This window comes from Sander lucioperca, chromosome 7 (genome assembly GCF_008315115.2).
Source record: "Sander lucioperca isolate FBNREF2018 chromosome 7, SLUC_FBN_1.2, whole genome shotgun sequence".
Classification (NCBI taxonomy): Eukaryota; Metazoa; Chordata; class Actinopteri; order Perciformes; family Percidae; genus Sander; species Sander lucioperca.
Genome location: NC_050179.1, coordinates 36,859,902 through 36,887,401, shown reverse-complemented (window position 1 = coordinate 36,887,401; position 27,500 = coordinate 36,859,902). Strand labels below are relative to the sequence as shown.

Here is a 27,500-nt window from a genome sequence, read left to right as displayed (position 1 = left end):
CCTTTTTTTAAATAAATAGTAATTGTGATGTCAACTGGCGCAATAAACACACCGCGAAAGCCTGAGACATGCACACTACTTTGCACGATTACTTTTTGCACCTTACATCCCAAACAGAGACTGAAATTCAGCCCGGGACTTTAAGATGGAGAGGCCTTTTACGCAAGTGCCCTTGGTGCACGAGCAGAAAGGATTTTTTGCAGTTATTTTAATTCTTAATTATATAATATATATGCCTATATTTAAATGCAAATATAAATAATTTCAGCGTATAATAAACACATCACTAATGGTGCACCTGTCCTGCCCATGCTGCTGGGTCCTCCTTCCTCATCTGTAACGTTACCTCCTGCCACAGCACCCTTTTCACGGGAAAGGTCTGTTAATTTGGCGCAATTAGCTGCCTCTTGTGGCAACATTTTTTTCTTTTTCATTCTTATTTTTTCAGCCCCACCCATTTCTTTCTCTTCTTTTCACCATTTTTTAACATCCGTCTCTGTTGGATTCATACACATCCAAACCTGACTGAAAGTAAACTCTTTTTTCGGCGCCTTAAGTTTGAGCCAATCGGATGTCAGGAAAAACGAGGATCAGTCCAAGTTAGGAGGGGCCGCTCGTATCCCCCCTCAAGATTGAAAGTATTGGTTTGGCCCAGTCTGAAACACACACAGACACAGCGCTCCGCTGCAGCTGAACGGCCGGCCAAAGAAAAAAAATTAAAAAATAAAAACTTATTGCCGGTTCGGCCTGAAATGGACCGGCCGTTCGGGATTGTTCCCGGTATTCCCGATGGCCAATCCGCCCCTGATCCCACTCCATGTGTACTTGTCTTGACATTATGTCTTATTTCTATATTTGTATATTATGCTGATATGTGCCTATATGTATATTGTTGTCTCTATTGTACAGTATGTGTCTATATTACTATTTGTCTACTGAATGTTTACTACTACTATGTCTATTTGTTGAATGTATAGAGAGTTAACACCTACGAAGTCTAATTCCTTGGGTATGTACGTATACTTGGCCAATGAATCTGATTCTGATATCATGAAAGAGACAGATTTTTTTTGTGTGAAGCCCCCGACACACCAACCAGACGGCCGACCGTCGGCAGAACAGTCAGTCGGACTGATCAGTCTCCCCGAGGTCCAAAAAGTGTCTCAGAACACACCGAAGAGCACCGACTTGAGCGTATGTTCTGCGCGTGTGCGAGATGTAATAGTAAAAATGAAAACCGGAAATGACGAATGCGTCACGTGGGTCTGGCTTCTCCAGCTGACCGTTAATGGCGGCAATGTTCGAAATGAGATCTCGTATTTCACAAAGATAGTTCCCTGAAACGTGTTTCTGAAAACATTTTAAGAGAGAAATAGGCCGTGCAGTTCCTGAATCTGTCTTCATTTCAGATCAACAAAGGTCAGTTTAACAGATTTTATCAGATTTTGAGAGGCGTTTGTCACTCATCCCGCTCGCCATTTCCGGGTTAGCGCTCCACCAATCAGATTGGTCATTGAGTCCGACTGCCCGCCCTCCGACCCAGCAAGTCAGGTCGGCCAAGATGAAGGTTGGCGGCCTCTCGGACGGACGACGGCACGGAACACACCAAACAGACTCCAGTCACCGACCTCGCCACACGGTCAGACGGACGATTATTGGCTCGGTGTGTCAGCGCCTTTAGATGGAAGAAAATATCAGCAGAAAACTACACTTTAAATATGGTTGGGAGGAAAAATCAATACAGCATAGTATCGCAATATTTTCTGTGGCAATACTGCATCGATACACAGACACCAAGTATGGATCTATTATTATATATGTGATGGTCAGTCTGTCTGCTTGATGATCCCATTATGCAGCAATACAATTGAAGTGAAATGAACAGAGAAATGGATCTTTTTAGATAAAACAGATGTTGACAAAATTTCCTTTTGGGGACATCATCTGAAATTGGGAAAAATTAGAAGTTGGAAAAAAGGTAATGAATTGCAATATATCGCAGGATATTGCAATATGTTTAAAAAGTATTGTGATGATATCGTATCGTAAGGCCTCTGGTGATTCCCACCCTTAACTTTAAAATCTAACTAGCATTCTGTTTTTTTAGTTCTGCCTTTTATATTCAATTCAATGTTCAATTTGTTCAATAAAAAAATGTTGGAAACGATTTCCTTTCTCTCGTTCAACATCCAACATCCTCAACTAGAGATGGTCCGATACCATTTTTTTGCTTCCCGATACTGATTCTGATACCTGAACTTGCGTATCGGCCGATACCGAGTACTGATCTGATACCAGTGTGTCATATATTTTATTATGTTTTAACAACTGTATACTACTATCTCTGTATAGATGATATGATGTATAACAGCTGTATACTACTATCTCTGTATGATGATATGATGTCTAACAGCTGTATACTACTATCTCTGTATGATGATATGATGTATAACAGCTGTATACTACTATCTCTGTATAGATGATATGATGTATAACAGCTGTATACTACTATATGATGTATAACAGCTGTATACTACTATCTCTGTATGATGATATGATGTATAACAGCTGTATACTACTATCTCTGTATGATGATATGATGTATAACAGCTGTATACTACTATATGATGTATAACAGCTGTATACTACTATCTCTGTATGGATGATATGATGTATAACAGCTGTATACTACTATCTCTGTATGATGATATGATGTATAACAGCTGTATACTACTATCTCTGTATGATGATATGATGTATAACAGCTGTATACTACTATCCCTGTATGGATGTGATATTATTTCTATCTTTGTTGTCGGTCTGGCTCAGGTTAAACTCTTTGTGAAACATGAACAATGAACGCCACAGAACTTTCTTTAATTCTGCAGTTTGACAGTCAGTTATAACGGAGAAAGAACATAAATAAACTACTTTAATGTAGATTTTCTTTAGGGCTTTATTACGTGGTATCTGATCGGTACATTAACTCCAATACTTCCTGATACCGATACCAACATTTTAGGCAGTATCGGAGACAATACCGATACTGGTATCGGAACAGCTCTATCCTCAACGCCACGCACTCAATGACCTGACAGGCCGGCCGGAGGCGCCGCCGTCCCAGCAGCCAGCGGGACAAATCATCCCAGCTGCTCTGATGGAAACTTGGCCTCCACACCTCCAAACACAGACGAGCCAGCGAGCATCTCCTGACTGTGGCGGGCTGTAAACTACACATCGCCCAGATATTAACACGATGTCAGCGCTCCTGATGATTCACGGCATGCGGAGCGGAAAATAGTGGAACAATGTTTCCCAAAAAGCCCAAGATGAACGCCCTTAAATGTCTTGTTCTGTCCACAACTCAAAGATATTCAGTTTCCTGTCCCAGAGGAGAGAAGAAACTAGAACATGTTCATGTTTAACAAGCTGACATCACACAAGTTTACCTTTGGTTAAAAAAGAAAAGACAAACCAATTATTATTTATTTAATAGTTGACTACTAATTATGGCCAAAATGATAATCACGATTATTTTGATCAATATATTGATCACGATTAATTATCACGATTATTTGTTGATTTTAACCAAAACAAATGTTATTGTCACATAGGCTAATTATAACTGCTGTCACATCCATACTGTGCTACATTCCTCCTCTGTTGAAGGAAACTATGAAGGAGCCATTTCAGCTGTTGTGCAACCACTTTCCAAACATGTGCGTTTGCCGTGAAAAGATACAGGCAACGCAATTTTCTGTTCACGTTAACGGAGCATGTTAAAATCCGGTGGCAAATGTGCCCAGTATCTACCGGACGAAATAGCAACACGGATTACGGTGCCACTTAAATGTCTGCGTTGCTCTGATGCTCCAAAACAGACGTTAGAAGCACCAGAAACATGGCTGCATGTCACACTAGTAAACACTAATAACACGTTACACAGCAGCTAACGTTAGCTGACCGTTAGCTACAGTAAACACTAATAACACGCTACACAGCAGCTAACGTTAGCCTACCGTTAGCTACAGTAAACACTAATAACACGTTACACAGCAGCTAACGTTAGCTGACCGTTAGCTACAGTAAACACTAATAACACGCTACACAGCAGCTAACGTTAGCCTACCGTTAGCTACAGTAAACACTAATAACACGTTACACAGCAGCTAACGTTAGCCGACCGTTAGCTACAGTAAACACTAATAACACGCTACACAGCAGCTAACGTTAGCCTACGGTTAGCAACAGTAAATACTAATAGAGGGGGAAACACCAGAGCAGGGGGAATGAGAGGGGGGAACACCAGAGCAGGGGGAATGAGAGGGGGGAACAGCAGAGCAGGGGGAATGAGAGGGGGAAACGCCAGAGCAGGGGGAATGAGAGGGGGGAACACCAGAGCAGGGGGAATGAGAGGGGGAATGAGAGGGGGGTACACCAGAGCAGGGGGAATGAGAGAGGGAACACCAGAGCAGGGGGAACGAGAGGGGGAATGAGAGGGGGGAACACCAGAGCAGGGGGAATGAGAGGGGGAAACACCAGAGCAGGGGGAATGAGAGGGGGAATGAGAGGGGGAAACGCCAGAGCAGGGGGAATGAGTGGGGGAATGAGAGGGAGAAACGCCAGAGCAGGGGGAATGAGAGGGGGAAACGCCAGAGCAGGGGGAACGAGAGGGGGAAACGCCAGAGCAGGGGGAATGAGAGGGGGGAACACCAGAGCAGGGGGAATGAGAGGGGGAAACGCCAGAGCAGGGGGAATGAGAGGGGGGAACACCAGAGCAGGGGGAATGAGAGGGGGGAACACCAGAGCAGGGGGAATGAGAGAGGGAACACCAGAGCAGGGGGAATGAGAGGGGGAATGAGAGGGGGGAACACCAGAGCAGGGGGAATGAGAGGGGGAAACGCCAGAGCAGGGGGAATGAGAGGGGGAATGAGAGGGGGGAACACCAGAGCAGGGGGAATGAGAGGGGGAATGAGAGGGGGGAACACCAGAGCAGGGGGAATGAGAGGGGGGAACACCAGAGCAGGGGGAATGAGAGGGGGAATGAGAGGGGGGAACACCAGAGCAGGGTTAGTGTTTACAGGGTGATGGGAGTGTTCACTGTGTGGGTGAGCGGCCCTTCTGTTGCCATAACGACTAACTACTGACCCAGCCTCTCTGCGGCTGCTTTTTCCACCCTGAACTACTTCAAACTTCCTGTTTTTTAACTGCGCTGTAAATCCCATAATCCCCCTAACCACTTTCCCTACTTGAGCCGCCTGTTAACATGTTTACGCTGCGTCTGCTGGCCGTCGGACCTGCAGGAGACAGAGCCAGCGGGAAGAAATGCTGCCAAACATGTCTGTAGGTTTACACTCAAACCCCTCAAGACTCTATAAATAATAAATACCACCTCTATGGTTTTACAGTCGGTGATAAATGGCTCCGTGTGCTCATCATCGACAGGCGAGAGGCGAGAGGGGAGGGTTTAACAACTGTGTCTGTGGGCTGCAGCTTGACATCAGAGTATATTCAAGGCCAGCGGAGTGAAAAGCCCAGTTCAGACCGAAAGACAGTCCTTCCAGAAAAATGAGGAGTTTTTTTGTGATTGTTTTGGACTAAAATCCTTGATTATGCGGCACGTTTTCTTAAAAAATGTGATGGAATATGCGGGATATTTATGCAATTTTATGCGATGAAATTGCGGGAACTTGCAAAAACTGCGGTTTCATCATGGCTTCATCGCGGGGTTTGCAGCTTTTCGATGATGTTCACGTCACTTCATAACGTCACTTCATAACGTCACTTCATAACGTCACTCCCTAACGTCACTTCATGACATCACTTCATAACGTGCCGTTATGCTGCTCTTGTGTGAAGTCGATGCAACATTTTTCAACTTTCTGCTAAGATATATGTGACTTTTTTGCAACGAAAATGCAGGGATTATGAAATCATGCAAGCCCTGCATATTTAGCGCGGAAATCGGCAATTTATGCGGCGAAAGTGCGCCGTATTTGAAAAAAATGCGCCCCCCGAAATAAATATGCGGACTTTGGCTGATTATGCGTTGAATTATGAGAACACATAATCACGTTGTTCTGGGGGGACTGGGGTTTTTTGCGACTGGTTAACCCTTAACCCTTGTGTTGTCTTCCCCGTCGACCACGATGCAACTTTTAGTTTTTCTGGGTCAAAAGGTTAAAAAAATTCCAACGTTTTGGTCATCTTTTTCGACAATTTTGTCACTTTTTTTTCGAAGTTTCTGTCAATATTTTTCTGTGCTTTTATGACTTTTTTTAAGCTTTTCCCAAGTTTGTCACTTTTTTTTTTTTTTTGAGTTTCTTGACTTTTTTTTTTTTGAAGTTTTTTGACTTTTTTTTTGAAGTTTTTTGACTTTTTTTCCCGAAGTTTTTTGTAATTGCTTAAACGTTAACGTTAGCCCTTCCATCGGACCTGTCAGTCTCTGTCCTGTTGTCCTGTTGCTACCCCTCGCCCTTCCAGCCAAACAGATGTTTTCAAAGCATCGTTTTGCTTACTTGAAAGCAACCTTAGCGTGATGTTGGCCTTTTTAAGACAACAGCGTGGTTGTTGCACGATTTCACGCCAATCTGTAAGCAAAGTCACGTTAGATCTAGCTTCACACAACTCGCTTAGTTAATGCAGCAGTTTTGTAGTACGAATTTTTGCTGTCAGCAGAGGGATAGCAACAGAAAGATGAATGTTGAAATTTCCCTTATTTTCAATGTTCAATGTTCACTTAAGACACACGACTGAGAGGGACGTTACGTCTATAAACAGTGCGCAGTAGTCCGAGTAGCGGTAAAGGAGGCAATCAACATGGCGGCCACGCCAAGTAGTGACGTCACGACGCCCAAGGCCTATAGAGAAGTCAGCTGGTCGAGTCACCTTAAAGATATTTTTTTTTTTTTTTTAATCAGGATATAGTTCAGATCAAAAGTTATCAGATATTAAAACAGCCAAATTGATTCTTAAAACTATGAATAATGGGGCGGCCACTAGCTCACCCAGTAGTCTGTGGGCCCCATGTAGGCTGAGGCTGAGGCAGCCTTTCCTGTCTTCAAGCTATCCTGTCGAATAAAGGCCATAAAAAGCCCCAAAAATAATCAAAAAAAACTATGAATAATATCCATTTGCAGGGAATGAAAGAAAAGCTGCACGGCAAGTAGAAAGGGTCTTGAATGTGTGACGATGCAAAAAAGGGAAACGGAGCAAATTCTATACATAATTCATAAGTGATGAGATCCAGTCACAGCTTTCAGGAAGACCTCTACACCATCATCACTGATCACAGCAGCGCTGCTGTTCAAGCCCCGCTGTAGTGAATATTTCAAAAAGGGGCTTTCGTTGGCCTCCTTATTAGAGATGCACCGATAGAGCGGCCGGTGACCAGAATTGGCCGGTTTTCACGTGCTCGGCCATGACCGGCGACCGGCAGGTCAGTCTGACATATGGTGATTTCATGCTGGTCAACGCTACAATTAACTGACAACATAAGTTATACCAGTTACAGTTCTCAAGGACGCACGCACACACGGACGCCACGGCACGCTCGCACACACACACTCTTTCTCTCAACTTTTCCACCGTGTGTCGTGCGTACCCGCTCGCGGTGTGAAGGCACGTGTTGGCGCTATTCTCCACATGTAGGAACCTCATGAATTAACCTGCAACATGTCAGCTGTTTGGGAATTCTTCAGTGTGTGTGCAGAAGATAACACGTTTGCAATATGCAACACCTGCAAGGAGAAAGTAGGGCATGGAGGGACGACACCAAAAACCTAAATCACATTTCTTTAGTTGATATTGATGTGAAAAGAAGGAAATGGTTCTAACATTGCTCTTTAGATGTGTGTGAATGTCCCACACCAGGAGTAATTTATATAGTTCTATTTTATAGTGATCCATTATCTGTTCAACACATGTTCTATTGAAGAAAAGATGGAAAATAAATATGTGTGTGTGCTGTGAAGTGGTTAAAATCAGTATCAGCTGGTCTAACTCAAAGAAAATTGGAAATCGGACTTGGCCTATTAAGTTGTAATCGGTGCATCTCTACTCCTTATATTAGCCAGCTTCAAACGATAATGTTAACAACAACAGACAAAGCCAGAAATCTTGGTGTAGTCATGGACTCAGACCTGAATTTTAACAGCCACATTAAGACAATTACAAAGTCAGCCTATTACCACCTTAAAAATATATCAAGGGTTAAAGGACTTATGTCTCAGCAGGATTTGGAAAAACTTGTCCATGCTTTTATCTTCAGTAGACTAGACTACTGTAACGGAGTCTTTACAGGTCTCCCTAAAAAAATCACTCAGACAGCTGCAGCTGATTCAGAACGCTGCTGCTCCAGTCCTCACTAAGACCAAGAAAGTGGATCACATCACGGTGGCTCAGTGCCGGTTCTGCCTCACAGCAAGAAGGTTCTGGGTTCGAATCCAGGCCTTTCCGTGTGGAGTTTGCATGTTTTCCCCGTGTTTGCGTGGGTTTCCTCCGGGTGCTCCGGTTTCTTCCCACCATAAAGACATGCATGCTAGGTAATTAGGACTACAGTTGAAAATTAGCCGACTGGCTAACACTGGCGCATTTACAGAAACGTTGATTAATGTGCATTGTCCTAATCAAATAAATACTAAAATACTCCAGTTCTGAAGTCGCTACACTGGCTTCCAGTGCCTCAAAGAATAGACTTCAAAATACGATCGGCTTGCTCTGTGCTTGGCCGTCAGCTGTGCGCTTGGCCATCAAGTGGTATTTCAGACAGGACGTGCTGCGATGATAGCTCAGTTCATAACGACAAAACACTAGGGGTGGAACGGTACACAGAAGTCACGGTACGGTTCATACCTCGGTTCAGACATCATGGTTCGGTACAACGGAGGGAAAAGCAAGACAAAAATGCAGAAGGCAATTTTTTTTATTGTGCATGTCTCAGGCTGTCCACTGAGCTAGCTGTAACAGCTTGAAGTGTGTAAAGTAAGATGTAAACAGTAGGCCTACACAATAAGTAGGCTACCCCGCATCATCTCCAGACTCCATCTGGAACTTGTAAACAAAATAACAATCAGCTAGTAGTGTGATATGGGAGACAAGCGCTGCTCTCATATGTGAATGCACAGAGCAGGGGTGTTAAAAGAGCAGCTTCTTACACAGAGCAGTTGGCGAATTGTGGCGTTAGATTCACACGCTAACAGCGGAGCTAGCAGCAAACAGCGAAGTTAACAGCTAACGGCGGAGCTAAGAGCTAACGGCGGAGCTAACAGCGGAGCTAACAGCTAATACCGGAGCAAACGGGCCTGGAGGCCATTTGTGGTCGAGGTGAGAAGGGATCTACGTCCGTGTTTGGTTGTATATGGTAGGGACTAGTTTGCTTCGTGTGGACTCACTGGACTGACTGACTCCATGGATGTATTACTGACTCAACATGTAGGCGGAGCTCGGGAGCTTCCGAGCTAAGGGCAGGGCTACAGATTAGGTGTCCCTAAGAAACGCGTGTCTAACAGTAGTTCCGCATTACATTAATTAATTTGCACGCAAGTTTTATTTATTTTTATACCGTGTATTCTGCGTGTAAATTCATGGACCGGACCGAGACGCCCGTACCGTTTCGGTTCAATACGAATACATGTACCGTTCCACCCCTACAAAACACACAGATCACTTTGGTCTTGTCAATGGAACCATTTGGCAACTTTTTTTTTCGCCGTCTTGCGCTCGCCATCCACTCAAAACGTAACGTTAGCCTACTACTCTTTGGCCGGCTCAAGCCCAAACAAGTGCGTGCTGCGTGCCTGTTGTTGTTCTAGCCGGTCTAGCTAGATCCGGTGTGGTGTCGTTAAAATGGGTTTGCGTTAAATCTGTTAATAAATGCGTTTAACTGACAGCACTACTTCCAACACGCTTGCGTCGGTCCAATTTCTAGCGCCTCGAGCCGCGCCTGAGACGTGCGTGTCACGCAGGCAGTGTGCACGCTCAAACTTGTTACCATGGGACCCCAAATATAAACGGACAAACGGATAAAGAGCAGCAGTAAGAGCAGACACACTGAGAATGATCATCCTGCTGACAGAAAGGGCTTTTCAACTGTTACAACTCTGCAGCAACGATTTGTTAACCAACGAGACGTGAAGGAAGTCAAAGTTTAAAACCGTCACACCTGAGCCTCGGAATCAGGCCTCTCGTTCTCTATACGTGAAAGGGGACATCCTCCATTTTGTGGATTTTTGGTTTTCTCAAGACAAAAAAAAAAAAAAAACCCCTTCACCTGCGAGCGCTGTCGTGCAGCTGCCAGCGGTGGAAACACCCGCATCCTGTTTCAGCGTGGAGGCCAACGTGTGACAACACACAAACTGTGTGACAGATCAGACTTCAAGAAACAAAATGTTAATGGCAACTGGAAGAAATGGTCATTTTGTAGTCCAGGGTTTTACCTACAGTTATAAGTCTTATGTGCAGCACCGAGCTAAATAAATGTGAAATACATCAACAAGACTTTCCTCAGATCTATTGATTGTAGATGAACTGGCGAGGTCGGTGACTCCAGTCTGTTCGGTGTGCTCTGTGCCGTCGTCCGTCCGAGGGGCCGTCGGCCTTCATTTTGGCCGATTTGACATGTATAATCGGCGGGGCGGGCACTGCCGGCATCACGGCCCATCTGATTGGTGGAGAGCTAACCAGGAAACGGGGAGCGGGATGAGCGTGACTAGAGTCTCTCAAAATCTGACGAAAATCTGTTAAACTGACCTTTGTTGATCTGAAATGAAGACAGATTCAGCAACTGCACGGCCTATTTCTCTCTTCAAATGTTTTCAGAAACACGTTTCGGTGAACTATTTCAGTCCAAGATGAGATCGTATTCTGAACGAGCCGCCATGACAGTCTGGCTGTGAATTTCCGGAGAAACCAGACCCACGTGACGCGTTCGTCCAATCAGCTGCCGGTTTTCATTTTTGGCCGACAATCCAGATTAGCGCCGCCTGCTGCTATGGAGACGTATTACGTCTCGTCTCTTCAGTGTGTTCTGAGTAGAGGTCGACCGATGTGGGTTTTCTCTGGCCGATGCCGATGCCGATCTTTAGAAATCAGGGTCAGCCGATGGCCGATTAATGCTGCCACCAATCTACACTTGTAGCCTAGACTTCAATTAAAAATATATAATGTAAAAACATACTGTATATTGTATAAATAATGTATGAAAAATATATAAAATAAACAAAACAGGTAAGAAGAAAATAAACTTTGTCAAACATTTCAATGAAAAAATAAAGTTTAGTGCACTTATCAGCATTTATTAAACTTCTGAGAATACAAATCTGCTTCACAGAAAGTGACGTATTATTAATCTCAACAATATTTCCTCCTAACTCCTGTTGAATCCCATCAGACTAGAGCTCTCTGAAGTCAGTTCTTCTTCACCTTGTTTGTTAGATCATTGTTCATTAGTTTGTGTGTTTTCTCTGTGTTTTGGGGACCCTCCTGTTACATGTCCTGTTGACCTCATCAGGATCTTATCTCAGCACATTTCTGTCATTCAAACAACTCTGAGTTGTAATTTAAAACTCATCCAGCCAATATAATAAAATTAAGGGTTTTATTCGTGCTCGAGTCCATAGATGCAGTTAATAGATACAGGCACGGAGGACTGAAGGCTCTGTTAGCCCCGTTATAGGAGTGGATGAGACTGCCACGGACAGGGGTAACAACCAGACTGATAAATGATATTCGGGGAGCTTCCACAGCGGTGTGGCCGCGGTGTTTTGTACGGTTTTATTAATAGTTAATCCCAAGGTAAGAACACCAGCAACATGCTACTGCTAACGGTAGCATCTGAGCCTGAAGTGGATGCGCGAGACACACGGCAAGACTTCACGAGGGGAGGGGCTGGAGGCAGCTGGTCTGGGCGCGCTGTAAAAAATGTCGCCTATTCATGTTTTTAACACTAGGCTGCCCGCAGATGCGCCTGCTTATTAATCGGCTTGATATTGGCCGATGCCGATTATGTAAAAAATTGCCAAAAATCGGCCGATTAATCGGTCGACCTCTAGTTCTGAGGAACTTTTTAGACCAACGCGGGGAGACTGATCAGTCACACTGACTTTACTGCCGACGGTCGGCCATCTGCTCTGTGTGTCCACACCTTAAGACACAGGTATGGTGATAATGACGGTCCAAAGTTATCCTGAGGAAAATATATATATATATATATCTCGATATTTTGCGATAGATATTTTTAAACATATGTAAAATTACAAAAGTTATGGGAAAACACATCAAAATAGATTCATAACAAATTAAACAAGTTTTCTTACAACGCAATGTGTATTTCAACTGACGGTGATATTGGATATATGAATATATAAATAAGGACCATGTCTACAGAACAGGACATGTTCTACTGGTTGGACAGTATAAATATTTAAACAAACTTCAACTTCTTAAGAAGCTCTAGCTTGTTGTTTTCTTGTTCACTTTTAACTCACTTTACATCATCTTTGCGATCACCGTTTCCTCTCTCTTTTCCTCACAGCGGCACTGATACGCTACTCTCTCCGTTACCGCTCGCTCTCCTTGCGCGACCACACAGGCACTGACATCACTCCCTTAAGGCACCCTGCCATCCTCGCTCTAACTTACACTACTCTCGTAAGGGGGTTGCGGTATACCGTCTTTCAATCGCGGTGGAAAAAAAATACATACCGCCCCGGCCCTAACTGGCTCAGATCTGGAGTTGGTCCCAGACAGTAGATAGTAGTAGTTGGTAGTAGACTGTATATAAGATGGACCAGCAGGTCCCGTGTCTCTGGACGGAGACCAGTGAAGTCTCTTTCCCGGTGATGGCTGAGCGTTACTGAGCAGCCTCCAACTGAGCTTGAAGACGTAGATGTGACGTGAGCAACCTGTCTGAAAGTTGGAAGTCTTCTGGTAGCTGTGCCAAGAGAAATCTCAATCATTCCCAATCTAGCAGAGACGGAGAGCGTAGGTATATGTAAGGAGATAACATGGACACAGGCTAATTATTGATCACTAAAATGATAGTTAACATTAGGAATTAAACTTAAACAGCTAATGGAAGTCCAAACTGCCTGAGAGCTTCTCCTGTACTATACGGTAATTCCTCTACTATGAGACAGTAAGTCTCGTGGTTATGACCCAATCGTTAGCCTATTTTTATAAAAACGTCTGCTACGGAGCCATAACGTGAGCTACAAGGTAATGGAGCCTTTTATACATTGTCGTGTTTCTTTAGAAATAAACAATGGACAAATAGAGTCTTTAAACTCTTCAGATGTAAAGTTATTCTCTGTCAAAGTGACGTCAAAATGAATGGCAGTCAATGGGATGCTAACGGGAGGTGATGGCTTGGTAGCAGCAAAATGGCGCCATAGGAGCTACGCGGTCCGAGGAGAAGCTGACCAACTTGCACATGTTTAGAGATGATTTCAACCCTGGTGTTGTCTTCCGGGTCAAAATTGAAAACTTTTTCTGACTTTTTTGACGCTTTTTTAAACATTTTTGTCCCTCTTTTCAACGCTTTTTTTTTTAAATTCATGATCAATAAACCTAATAAAATGACATTATACCTAATTTTAAGATAGATATTATGAATTATTTTGACTAATAGAATAGTTGAGATCAGAGGATTTTGACTGAATCACAGACTGGTTTATGTCAACGTTTTTTTTTTCAAAAGCCATGAAATTAAATAAAACAACCCAAATTCAATGGAAGTAGTAATTCATCATAAACATGTATGCATATATGTTTTTTTTGGGCGACTTTGAGTTCATGAAAAGCACTTTACACATTCAATTTATTATTATTATTAATTTGGTTGTTAAGAGACCCATATTTCTGATATAAAAAACTTTGAAAACAGGTCAAAAAGGGTTAAATTTGAAGAAATGAGACAGAAGTTAGCGCCTAGTTTCTCATTGCCAGACCTTCCCCACAAAAACATCAAAAGGCGCAGAAAAATATTAACAAAAACATCCGAAAAGTGCCAAAAACATCGGGGGGGAAAGCGACAAAAGTGTGGAAAAAGACGTCCAAAACGTTGAACAAAAAGTTTTAATTTTAAATTTTGACCCAGAAAAACTAAAAGTTTGTTGGTTGACGGGAAACAACATGAGGGTTAATGCTCGATGGTGTTTTAAGCCCCCAACGTCGACTTCAAGGCTGTTGTAAAGTTGAAAATCACTGTAATAGCATGTAACTGTCTGTATGGGTCATAGTATTAATTTGGGCTCTGGGTCATCAGGTATCTGCTGAACCAGAACATTTGACAGACCAACCAGATTTAATTCACAAAGCACATCATGGCTACACGTCATCTGTGTCCTCTTAAAGTCAGATTTGTTTAATATCTTTTACATGTCACTAGTTATTTCTTTCTATAATGATCTGTTAATGTTATGTAGTCACTGTTTCCAATGAACAGTTCATAAACCTTCGTTTGACTGGTTTATTGTTGGACCCGCCAGTGAGGCCGTCACGCGCCGAGCGCCGTCACATCCTTCGCCCACCCAACCACCAAACTACCCAAACTGCCGCTGCACCGTGGAGGCACAGAAGCAACTCTGACGCCAGGAAATGTGATTCCCAGACGGGGCGTTAAAACCCCAACAGCCCACAGGCTGCCCCAGGGACACAATGGGATCTCTGATATGAAAACAGGCTGAGAGGGGGACCAGAGACTGGGACTGCTCTGTCTGGATCTACGGTTACCGTGCTCACAAACAGCTGCAGGGCCCGACAGCTCCGTCTACATGGTATCGCGGTTGTCAGCGAGTTTCAGCAGAGTCACGCTCTCGAAACCTGTGAAAACACACTAGAGATTAGAGAGGGGGGGGGGTCACACTGCTGGGTTTCCTGTTACAGCTTTTTGTTTTCACCAAAATAGCTTCAACAACAAAAGGAGGTGTAAGGCATGTTCACACTTGGTGCTGCGTCTGTGTTTTAAGCTGCCAGCGTCTTGTTTTTACATAATAGTTTGATGCTGTAAGGCGTGTTTTCAAAAAGTCCTGGGGTCTTGTTTATAAAACTCTGCGTAGGATCGTTACTAAAAGTACATTTTCAGTAGAGGTGAACGATTATCACGTCAGCGATTCGACATCTCCATGCATCACGATTAGAGATGCACCGATAGAGCGGCCGGTGACCAGAATTGGCCGGTTTTCACGAGCTCGGCCATGACCGGCGATCGGCAGGTCAGTCTGACATATGGTGATTTCATGCTGGTCAACGCTACAATTAACTGACAACATAAGTTATACCAGTTACAGTTCTCAAGGACGCACGCACACACGGACGCCACGGCACGGACGCCACAGCACGCTCTCTTTCTCCTTTCTCTCAACTTTTGTTGTTTGCCGCCGTGTGTCGGCGCTATTCTCCACATGTAGGAACCTGGTGAATTAACCTGCAACATGTCAGCTGTTTGGGAATTCTTCAGCGTGTGTGCAGAACATAAGTTTACAATATGCAACACCTGCAAGGAGAAAGTAGGGCGTGGAGGGACGACACCAAAAACCTAAATCACATTTCTTTAGTTGATATTGATGTGAAAAGAAGGAAATGGTTCTAACATTGCTCTTTAGATGTGTGTGAATGTCCCACACCAGGAGTAATTTATATAGTTCTATTATATAGTGATCCATTATCTGTTCAACACATGTTCTATTAAAGAAAAGATAGAACATAAATATGTGTGTGTGCTGTAAAGTGGTTAGAAAAAATGAAATTGGAATCGACTAAAATCGGTATCAGCTGGTCTAACTCAAAGAAAATCTGAATCGGCCTAGAAAGTTGTAATCGGTGCATCTCTAATCACGATCCATTTTTACTATTAAAGCCATACAGGATATTTAATTCACAGCTTTTCAAGCTTAAAAAACCAAACATTCTGCAGTGCTCTGATACTAAATCAATAGAGGTTATGGGCAACATTCTTCCGGGTTCTACAAAACAGGTTGAACTACTTCTGGTTGTCCGTTACTAAGGTAAACACAGCGTAGTCATGGCTACCTTCTATAGCCGGTGTTTACAGGACCTACCCGATATAACAATTTCTGACGTACACCGGCCCCCTTCGATTATATCTTGGGGCATAAAATGCCGACTGCAGACAGTGCTGTGTCTCCTTATAACGAAATCACGCCTACTATTTCGGATCCATATCGCCCTGACGGATTCATCCTTTAGAAACTGGTGGAGACTCACCACGGAGTTAATTTTCCCCGACACAGAGCAGCTCGGATGTCGCCGTTTCTGATATTTAAACATGTTACGTAATATAACATTCCGACATTTTAATTAAAACAAATACAGGAAAGTTTTTGATCAGAAACCCCGCAGAATTTTATTATAATAAGCGAAACGTATTAAATTACCTCACAGATCACCTAGGTTACCGCCGCAGCTGTGTACGGAAGTTAAAAGCGGAAATGATAACTCCTATTGGACACAAAACTACAGCGCTGAGCACATGGCACTTCCTGAATGTGTAAAACATACCAGAATATGTAAACAGAAAGGCTGTCAGGCCTACATTAAACTGTGAACAGAAATAATGGATTATGGCCCGGCCCATTATCAATGCAGCATCGTCCACGTCCACGATCCGATGCATCCATTATTTGATTCAACGCCTCTAGTTTTCAGCCGTGTTTTGTGCGTACGCCACGTTTACAGATGAGAGCGCTGAGCCCTTTTTAAACGCCAACGCCAACGTTTCTTTCTGCAGCTCAGAGCGACTTTTTGGAGTTGAAAGAAGTTTAACTTTTCTGGAAAAAACAACCCTACGTCAAGGCCTTTTTGTTGACAGGTGACCAATGACAGGTGGAGTAGCCAGACCTGTCAGTTCAGTTCAGTTCAACTTTATTGTCATACGCATTATTATTAGGGCTGACTCCGAACTTCGCTATTCGAATATAATTTGAATATTAAAAAAGAATATTGATATTCAAACGAATATTAGGCAGCACTTAATATTCAAACCTGTTCATTTTTTTAATTTTAATTTATACTCTCTATTAATCCCCAATTTACACTCTGTTGTTATTACACACTGCACACAGGCCTAAAATACACACACACACACACATTTCAAGGCTTTTTCACGCATTTCGAAACGTAACTCTCGCTCGGCCGTGGTTCGGTAGCGTTGCATCCCCCACATCACTTTGGACCGTTATTATCTCCATACCTGTGTGTAGAACATTAGAACAGGAGCAGATAATAAATAATCTAAAAGGATACTGTAGCAGTAGTCTCGCTTTGCCAGACCTTCCTCCACGGTGCTGCGGAGGAAGGTCAGGCTGGTCCACGCGGTATTCCTCGTTAAGCCTTTACACGCTCAAGTCGGTCCCATTTCTAGCATGCACGCGTTGACGCCGCGGCTCGAGCTGCGCCTGAGACGTGCGTGTCACGCAGGCAGTGTGCACGCTCTAACCTGTTACCATGGGAGCCCGAATGAAAACGGACACGCCACGCAGCTGACACGCTCACGCCACGCAGCCAGTGTCCAGGAGGCCTTACTCTTCCTTTAAGAAGAAACTAAGACAGCTGTGGAGGAAGCTTTCCTATTGGCTGACCGTCCACTCTGCTGCACCGAAGAAGCAGTGAGGCCGTGATCACGCTTGCTGTTTGTTTGGACAAGAAAAAGTTAACTAGGGCGCTTTTGTAATTTAAAAAAAAAAAGACAACGCTGGCATCGTTTTGGTTCGCTGCCGAGAGCGTCTTTTGTTGCTATAACAACAGCTACTGCTACAGTAATATACATTAACGACAAGTCATTTTCCTGGGAATTACGCCGTTCCCTTCCTCTGTCTCTGTGTTGGTGTTCTAACCTCCGGCTGATTTGTGAGGACTATGGTTAACTGCTCCTCAGATCTCTGCAGGGTAAATCCAGACAGCTAGCTAGACTATCTGTCCAATCGGAGTTGCAAGAGTTACTACTTTTGAACGTACACATGTTCCACCAAAACAAGTTCCTTCCTGAGACTATTTAGCAGAGGCACCGTGGCTCCGTCCGGAGCTTAGCCCCGCCCACGACGATCGTGATTGGTTTAAAGAAATGCCAACAAACCAGAGCATGTTCTCCCATCCAGGACTGCTGTGTGGACTAGCCAGACCCTCCTCCTCCTCCTCCGCAGCGCTGTGGAGGAAGGTCTGGCTATGAGAGACCAGTTGCAGCCCTAACGGTCACAACGGTCTTATGTTTTCTGTCTCTTCTGTTTCTCTCTGAAGGCGGCAAAATAGAAAAGGTGTCTGAAGTGACAAACAGTTTTCATCAGAAACACAAAACCTAATCTCTCTCTCTGGAAGCTGCTGAGATTCTGCTACAAAATCTGGAAGTCACTCCGCGTGCTAAAGTCTACATCATAATGTCGTGGACTTAATGAATTTTATTAGGAACTACTTGCACCCGTTAATGCTTTCAGATTTAAACTCCAGCCCGTGTGTCCGTGTGTTGAAAGGAAACAAGTGTGTTTAGAAAGAGGAGAGTCATGCAGACACATCTGTCTGTTTTAGGAGCCCCTCATATTATTCAGCGTTCAACACACAACTGCAAAAAGTTAAGACCGATTCCACTTTTGGAGAAAAGCAACGTGACGTCACCTGCGGTGGCCAATCACGTAACCGGAGATCAGACTCGCCTGTCCGTATCGCGGCGCGAGAGTCCCGTTAACGTTACAGTAAACGGGAAACATCCCTGCCTCGATCGCTGCAACTAAAAAGTAGAGCTGCACAAGATAGAGCAATATCAACTGGCGCAATATACACATCGCAAAGGGCTGCGACATATCGCGACAGACACGAGAATTTTTGCGTTGAAAGAAAATATCAGAAGAAAATTACAGTTTAAAAAGATACGGTCACTTTTTTGTGGAGCCTTTTACAGTCAATTCAAATATTTAATTTGTTCAGTAAAATAAAGTTGGAAATGATTTCCTTTCGTTTGTTTAAATACAAGCAAAAAAAAAGTGACATTTTTTGAATAAAATCGAGAGAAAGACGCCCACAAAAGTGTAGAAAAAGAACAAGAAAATGTTGAAATTTCGACCCAGAAAAACTCAAAGTTGCAGGTCGACGGGAAGACGACACGAGGGTTAAAAGTAGAGCTGCAGCTATCGATTATTTTAGTAAGTAAAAGAAAAAATAACAAGAACCGTACAGAACCGAAAACCGTGATATGAACCCAACCGTGGGTTGTGTGAACCGTACCAGCCCTAACCGCTACGTATTTCCTGGTCTTTGTTTGTGGTAGTTGTTGCGTTTGATGTATTTCAGCGTGGGGTCCTCTTCGTGGAACGGATGATTAAGTTAGACTCCATGTTTTCTGTTGAGATGCTGAAGCACTGACGTCGTGCTATTAGGAATCCTTTCAGCCCTAGTTAAACAGGAGATTCTTCTGGTCATTCTGATATTTATTTATTTCTATGTTGCCTTTACTACCCTTCTGTTGTTTGCAGCGGTGTACAGCTCAGGTAACTCTGCTGGGCCCTCCAGGGGGGCTGGTCGGGGTGACAGCGGGTCACAGCGCGCGCCTCTCGGCGGAGCTGTCTTCCTGTCTCACCGGCCTCCCAGGAAGCAGCAGACAGGACGGCTCATCTCGGCTTCCTGTCAGCGTCTTCGTGCTGCAGGGCGGACCGGCTCAGCCCAACCACCACACCACACCACACCACAGAGGTCTGGGCTGCGTCGTTCATAACGACCGTCTGCAATCCTGGCCGTCCCTAGCCATTCATTAGCACTTCACTGACATTAACGGCTCATCAGGAGCTGGTTAATTTGTGTGCGATGGGGACGATGCATGTGCACAGCGCTGAAGTTTAGCGCCGTTTTATGCTTCTGCGTTAAGTCGACGCCGTGGGTGCTTACAGTACGTCGGTACGTGGAGATACCATATCTTATCATTCCAACATGCATCTTGCACACTACTTTGCACTATTACTTTTCGCCCTCTACATCCCACCCCATGTGTACTTGTCTTGATATTGTGTCTTATTTGTATTTTTGTATATTATGCTGATATGTGCCTATATGTGTATTGTTGTCTCTATTGATTGACATGTTTTGAATAAAAACGAGAAAAACGCTCACAAAAGTGTAGAAAAAGAACAAGAAAATGTTGAAATTTCGACCCAGAAAAACTCAAAGTTGCAGGTCGACGGGAAGACGAAACGAGGGTTAAAAGTAGGGCTGCAGCTATCGATTATTTTAGTAAGTCTTCTACCGATTAATCGAGTAATCAGATAAGAAATACTTTAGTTTTATTGAAGAGCAATAATATACAATAGTTTGGTTTAATTTTTGGAAAAAGCTACATTTCTATATTATGTCTTATTTGTATATTTGTATATTTGTATATTATGTTGATATGTGCCTATATGTATATTGTTGTCTCTATTGTACAGTATGTGTCTATATTACTATTTGTCTACTGAATGGTTGAATGTATAGAGAGCTAACACCTACGAAGTCTAATTCCTCGGGTATGTACGTATACTTGCCCAATGAATCTGATTCTGATACCGACCCTACTCGTTACGTTATAATTATTTTAATATTGCAAAAGGTAATGCATGTTAAAATGAACTCCTGACTTTCCTTTAGCAGTAGGGCTGTCCTCGGCTACAGAAATACTCAGTCGACTAAACAAGAGTTTCTACACAAAGAATCCTATCAAAGCACCACTTTACACACACACACACACACACACACAATGGACTAAATCCAACAAACAGTTTGTTGGATTTTAGCAGACAACTGAAAGCGGCAGAACTGAGAACGCTTTAATATCCGATTATGTATCGCAAGTTATATATCGTTATCAAGATAGTCAACTATTTGGTTGCATAACGCATTATTTTCCTCGTATCGTGCAGCCCTAGTTCACGCTTTCTCGGCTGTAAAAAGTTGGTCCTGATTGTGACAGGAGTGTGAAATAAAAGAGCCGTGGTTCAGTGTCTTAGCTGGCTGCTCATCCATTCACAAAAAAAAACAGGGATGCACCCAATCCAGGATGGGGCTTCTGATCCGGCTGAATTTTGGGCGTTTTGACGGGGTTGGGTTTCTGCTGAACCCTGCGCTTACACTCTGCGCCCTACGCTGGTCGCCGTAATGACGGCGCCGTTGATTACAGGAAGGTGTTTACGTAGGTGGAGCGTTCAATGCAGCAGGCTGTGAGAAAGTGGAAATGGAACTGGTGAGCAGAAAAAGTGATGTTTGGCAGAACTTTCAGTCAAAAGAAGGCCATTCAAGTCCAGCTACATGTTCAATCTGCAACGCTGATAAGTCTGGTGGTGGCGAGGACCCTAAACTATACAGTGTTTCCTCTATGTTGATTTGACCGTTGCGGCCTCCCCCACGGCAACATTTCTGCCCCCCACGGTATCAGAAACAGGGCCGCATTGTTAGAGGGCATGTCAGAGAACAGCGCAGACACACGAGGATAACTAGCCAGTTGAGATGGCGTGTGTGCGTCCGTGAGCACTGTAAGTGGTATAACTCCTGTTGTCAGATCATTTAAGCCTGGTCTTGCTAATTTAAATGAAGTTAACTGGTGATGTTCCTTGTCTGTATTCTTCACCTGCGAGCTAAATGTCACGTGGCTGTTGATTCGATATAATAGCGATTGCTGAACGCCCACGTTTGTATTTGAGGTGCATTATTTACATGCTGAAGTAGTTCCACTGCATTAAGATAATGTAATTAATAGTGGGTTTACTGCTATTTGCTACAGAATGCTTAGCCTATATGTCAAGATCAAAGTTGGCCTATATAGTAACTCAAAAAATACAGTTCAGACACAACTGAAAATATGCCTCATTGTGTGTGAATGGAGGTGAATACATATATTAGTTTGTGTTGGGGCGGGGGGGGGGGGGGGGTTCGGACTTATCCCCACTGCTAAAAAAATCCTAAAGGAAATACTGCAATACACAACATCACCGCTGTTACAACATCTGGTATCAAACATCTGGAAGAATACGAGTTGTGATGAAGGAATCTACAGACAGCAGCCAGAATGCAGCAACTTCAGGTACGGCAAAGGAAGGACAGTCACGGCTAAAAACTGGTGTTAACCACACAACGGATTTGGTATTCTGTTTCGGATTTGGCAGAACCTTAACCAGTGGATTCGGTATTCGGCCGAACCCCAAACATCTGGATTCGGTGCATCCGTTCACAAAAAACAGATCCGAGTCTTCTTCCGTTCTGCAGGCCATCACATTTCTTAATGAATGATGGCGTTGGACGGTCACAAGGCTGAGTGCCTCGGTCCACGTTATGTGTAGTGATGTCCCGGAAACTGTGTTCATTGTTGTTCCGTTTTCGGGTTGTATGTTGCCAAAAATGCAGCGTGATTTCTGCTGCTACCTCACTTCCCTACGGGGACAGTTAACAATCTACTACTACTTAGAAAAACCATCTTCCAATTCAAATAGATCTTCGTTTGAATGACCTGATGTCAATCCATAACACCCAGAGAGTGATCTTTTAGGAGGCTCCGTCTGCCGAAGACGAAAGTGGAAACAGACGTGAGGAATCAGCAGAGAGAACGGGGAGACACCAAGCTAACGTTATGTCCGACGTTACGTGCTTTAGCTTATAGACATATAGTTAGCCTAAAACCAACATTTGAATGTCTGACTTTGGTGACAAAATGCTTGCTGCACACGTAGTGTAGGAGACAACGTTAGCTTAGCGTCTCCCTCTCTGCTGGTTCCTCACGTCCGTTTCCACTCTCTGTTTTTCAGGTCGGCAGCTTATTAAACTTACGGTCTGGGTTCTGCGTGAGACGTAATACGTCTCCGTAACAGCAGGCGGCGCTGATCTGTATTGTCGCCCAAAAAAAATTTTAAAACCGGCAGCTGATTGGACGAACGCATCACGTGGGTCTGGCTGCTCCCGGATTTTTCAACCTTCGTTCAGAATACGATCTCATATTGGACTAAAATAGTTCACCGAAACGTGTTTCTGAAAACATTTGAAGAGAGAAATAGGCCGTGCAGTTGCTGAATCTGTCTTCATTTCAGATCAACAAAAGTCAGTTTAACAGATTTTAGTCAGATTTTGAGAGACTTAAGGCTGTTATATACTGGACGCGGCCCAGCTGGCGCGTGCAAATGTGACGTCATGGGATCGCCGTGACTATTTATACCCGCGCTGGTCCTCGCCACAGTAGTTGCAGTCTTCTCCTGAACAGAGGTGGCGCTAATGAGCAAAGACGTACTGCGCTACAGACGTTGCTCTTTCTACAGACTAGAAGAAGAAAAAGGTAAATGACGGCAGAACTGGCTGCAGCATTGACCTCAATGCTTGGATCTGATTGGATGATCTACTTCATCAGATCAAGCCTTTCATTCACCATCAAAGAGCTCATCTTAACCCAGTAAGGTTACCAGAGAGACCAGCGGTCACTCTGAGAGTCCTGGCATCACGTTGTCGGCGAACCCGGTCAGGCCTCCCGTTTCCGCTTTGTCGCGCGCCGCTGAAAAAAAAAAAAAAAGAGCCGTGCGAGACCTCTGCCCAGCAGGATATTACGTCATTTTGACGTCACGGCGGCGCGCACCACCGTAGATGCGTCTAGTATAATTCACGTTTTAGTCCCGCTCGTCATTTCCGGTTTAGCGATTTGATTCTGTTATCACAGAAACTATTGGGCTCTACATTAACACTGCCATCAGTCTGAGACCATAGGCGCCGATGTATGTTTTCCTCCGTGGGTGCACGCCAATCAACATGTAATCAACATTTTTTTGCATTTCAGAACCTTAGGAAATGGACAGCGACCGACACGAACACACACCTATTAACTGAATAATACAGCCGTAAAGTAGGCTATCTTTCAACTCAGGACAGCTCCACTTCTCACAGATACAGATTACAGGGTTGGAGAGGAGAAGTTGAACTGACATGTAATCGCGATCAGCTTCGTGGGAAATTAAGAATCAATGCTGGGGATTGAAGGGGGGGGGGGGTCACTAAAGAGGTGGTTTCAGCCAAGAAACGCTGCCATTGGTGGATAGGATATGGAGCAGGGGACTGACAGCGACATAACCAATCACACTATGACAGACGCTCCACTCAGCACTAGAGATGCACCGATAGAGCGGCCGGTGACCGGAATTGGCCGGTTTTCACATGCTCGGCCATGACCGGCGACCGGCAGGTCAGTCTGACATATGGTGATTTCATGCTGGTCAACGCTACAATTAACTGACAACATAAGTTATACCAGTTACAGTTCTCAAGGACGCACGCACACACGGACGCCACAGCACGCTCTCTTTCTCCTTTCTCTCAACTTCTCCTCCGTGTGTCGGCGCTATTCTCCACATGTAGGAACCTGGTGAATTAACCTGCAACATGTCAGCTGTTTGGGAATTCTTCAGCGTGTGTGCAGAAGATAACAAGTTTACAATATGCAACACCTGCAAGGAGAAAGTAGGGCGTGGAGGGACGACACCAAAAACCTAAATCACATTTCTTTAGTTGATATTGATGTGAAAAGAAGGAAATGGTTCTAACATTGCTCTTTAGATGTGTGTGAATGTCCCACACCAGGAGTAATTTATATAGTTCTATTATATAGTGATCCATTATCTGTTCAACACATGAACTATTAAAGAAAAGATAGAAAATAAATATGTGTGTGTTCTGTAAAGTGGTTAGAAAAAATGAAATCGGAATCGGCTAAAATCGGTATCGGCTGGTCTAACTCAAAGAAAATCAGAAATCGGCCTAGAAAGTTGTAAGCGGTGCATCTCTACTCAGCACCAACTGCAATGTTTAATATGAATGGAGCCTACTGGCAGTCTGGCACACATGGGTGCTCCGTATTTTCCGTATCGGCGCCTACGTCTGAGACTAGCCCCAGCCGGGGCCTTGTCGAAAAGAAGGCACTTGCCCTCGGGCCTTGCAACTTTTCTGGGGGAACCCCCGCTGGAGTACGTGTTTTTTTTTTTTTATGTATGACTGAGTGTAAGTGTCCATTAGAGTGATGGCCCGTGGGAAGAAACTGTTCCTGAGTCTGCTCACCGTTATGAACGACTACCTTGACTCTCCAGGCCACAGATTCACACCAGGTGCACAGCGCTGAAACTAGACACGACAAATCATTTAAGTAAGTACTGGTTAAGCAGATTGAATCATACGGCTCAACAGAATAAGCTGTCACACACCTAGAGAGCACACCTCCCACAAGATGAGCCCAGGTCCTGTAGCCTGGGTGTCAACAGATTTATGACAGAGATAATCATGCTGCCTGTCCATGTGTTCAGTCACACAAATAAGCCCGCATGTTGCTTCAGAGGTAAATTACAGTCCTGGTAATTGGAGTTAAAATGCACACAATGTAGCATTAAAAAAGATGGATTAAATAGCTTACTAAAGCACAGACTTGACTGACTTACTGTAAAGTAACATTTAAACTAAACTATTCCAACTGAGAAGTATTTTTCTCTCCTAGTAACTAATGTAGGCCTTCAATCACTGGCTTATTTAAGCAATCACGCTAAAAAAAAAAGTGTATTTACAAGCCTATTTGTTATATTATGAGAGCAACAAAAGCCTAACTTTAGCATTAATTGTGCGGCAGGATATTTGGTTTAAAAAAAAAAGCTGGTAGCCCACTTTAAGGAATATTTGTCATGTAGTTAGCATGCATTTACGTTAGCCACGTTACTGATCTTTGGACGGTTGTTATGTTGTGTTTTGGGGACAATATATACAAAGCTGGCAATGCTTTAAAATGCTAGTAACCTTAACGGATGGCTAACTGGACACAACACTTAGAGGAACTGAAATTTGTTGCAAACACAGCAGTCCCACGGAGCTGGCTAGCTAACCGTAGCTATCGTTAGCTGAATTAATAGCTGTGGCTAACTCGTCGGCCCTGGATCTCACTGCCCTACCGCCAAGATAACATGCACACTAATAACGTCTTGTAGGGGCCATAGCTGAGTAATACCAGTTTTAGACGGACACAATACCATTTACTTAAGAGTACAATATCGAATAATATGAAGGTATTAGGCTCAACTTGTGCGGCTAGTCCCGAGGCCCACCGTGGCCCGCTACCAAGCTAACTAGATCCATTATCGGACGCAATGCAGCTCAGCTATAATGGGCAGATTTTTAAGTGTTCTCAGTTTGCGATTAACCGACCATTTTACAAGAACTACACCCGCATTTACAGCTGACATTACAGACGTCAAGTCACACCTTCACCCTAACGTATAACATTGTACGTAACGTTTATGTATCTGTTGACCTAGCGTCCAGTTTTTCGTGTGATGGACAATTACCGATGCGGCGCTTTCAGCCTACCTGTCAAACATCTAGATCCATTATCGGACAAGTGTTTTGTGTTTGTTGCCCCCCCCTTCCCAGCATTTTCTCCCAGTTTTGAAGCACAACTACAGCAATTTAAGACAATAAGAGGTTATATGTTAAGTCAAATTGCTGATAAGGAGTTTCTAAAATGCTACAATAGCTTTTTAAACGGGCAAAGTGCTGCTTTAAACGGACGGTTTGTAGTGCACATAGCCAACGGGCACTGTAGCGTAGCAACTAAGGAACAAGAAATCCAACGGGCAGTTAGACGTTAAACTAGTGTGACTAACCGTCACACAGACAGTGAAACGCATGTGTTAATGTGTAAAGTGAGCGTTGTTTTAGTGGTTTAAAAATGTTCAGGTAAAAGGGAAACAAGTGGGTCAGACGGGGACGTGTCCGATGATGGACGCAGGCCCCTTAGCTCCCCGGTCTCTCCAGACAAAGACAGCAGCTAGCCCGCTGAGCTAACCCCCGGGATAGCTAGCTAGTAGGCTATCCCGCGTTCAAAAAAAAAAGTGGATCCAAAACCCACCAAGAGAGCTGACTTCAACATGTCCACTTACCCCGTTTGAAATCCCTATCCGACCAACGTTCATGTACACTCCATAGGTTCCGATAATCCCAGTAAAAACAGTTAAAGCCAAGCTCCCAAAACTGGTGGATAGAACAGGCGAACCAGTCAACGTGCTCCCAGTTCACTGGACCGCAGCCATCACACGGTCACATCCCGGAGAGAAAACTGGAAAGCAGCGGGAAACACCGACATTTTGGAGTCAGTTCTCGAGCCTGGATGAACATTAAACTTATCCCAGGTATTCCATGAGTAGATGTGATATTCCCAGAGTTTCCAGGTCCACGATATCCCCTCGTTAACAGACACACGGACAGCAACAGACAGAAAAACAGCACAGTGGGGCTAAATGGCTGTTAGGTACAATGCAACCAAATCCCGGAGGACTGGATCAGCGGAGTCACTGGACCTGGACTCGGCTCGCTGGATTACAGTCACTGACTGGACTGGAGTCAGTACTTATACATGGACTTTTAGGACTGGCTTTGATATGGAATGCCATTGAAGTCAATATTCAAATGAATAAACAAATACAGAAAAATAAGCCTACACTGTAAAGCATATAACTGTACATTTA

General features: G+C 44.0%; 2 protein-coding genes across 2 annotated transcripts in view; one reads left to right on the top strand and one right to left on the bottom strand.

Annotated features, from left to right (window-relative positions):
* Positions 1–27,320, bottom strand: part of LOC116054922 (zinc finger protein 609-like) — a 60,036-nt gene extending 32,716 nt beyond the window's left edge. The window contains exon 1 of the mRNA XM_031306673.2: positions 26,916–27,320. The gene's annotated coding sequence lies outside the window, so the exon portion shown is untranslated. The remainder of the gene's footprint in view (positions 1–26,915) is intronic.
* Positions 1–27,500, top strand: part of LOC116036403 (NLR family CARD domain-containing protein 3-like) — a 1,020,880-nt gene that overhangs the window by 217,128 nt on the left and 776,252 nt on the right. The window lies entirely within an intron of this gene.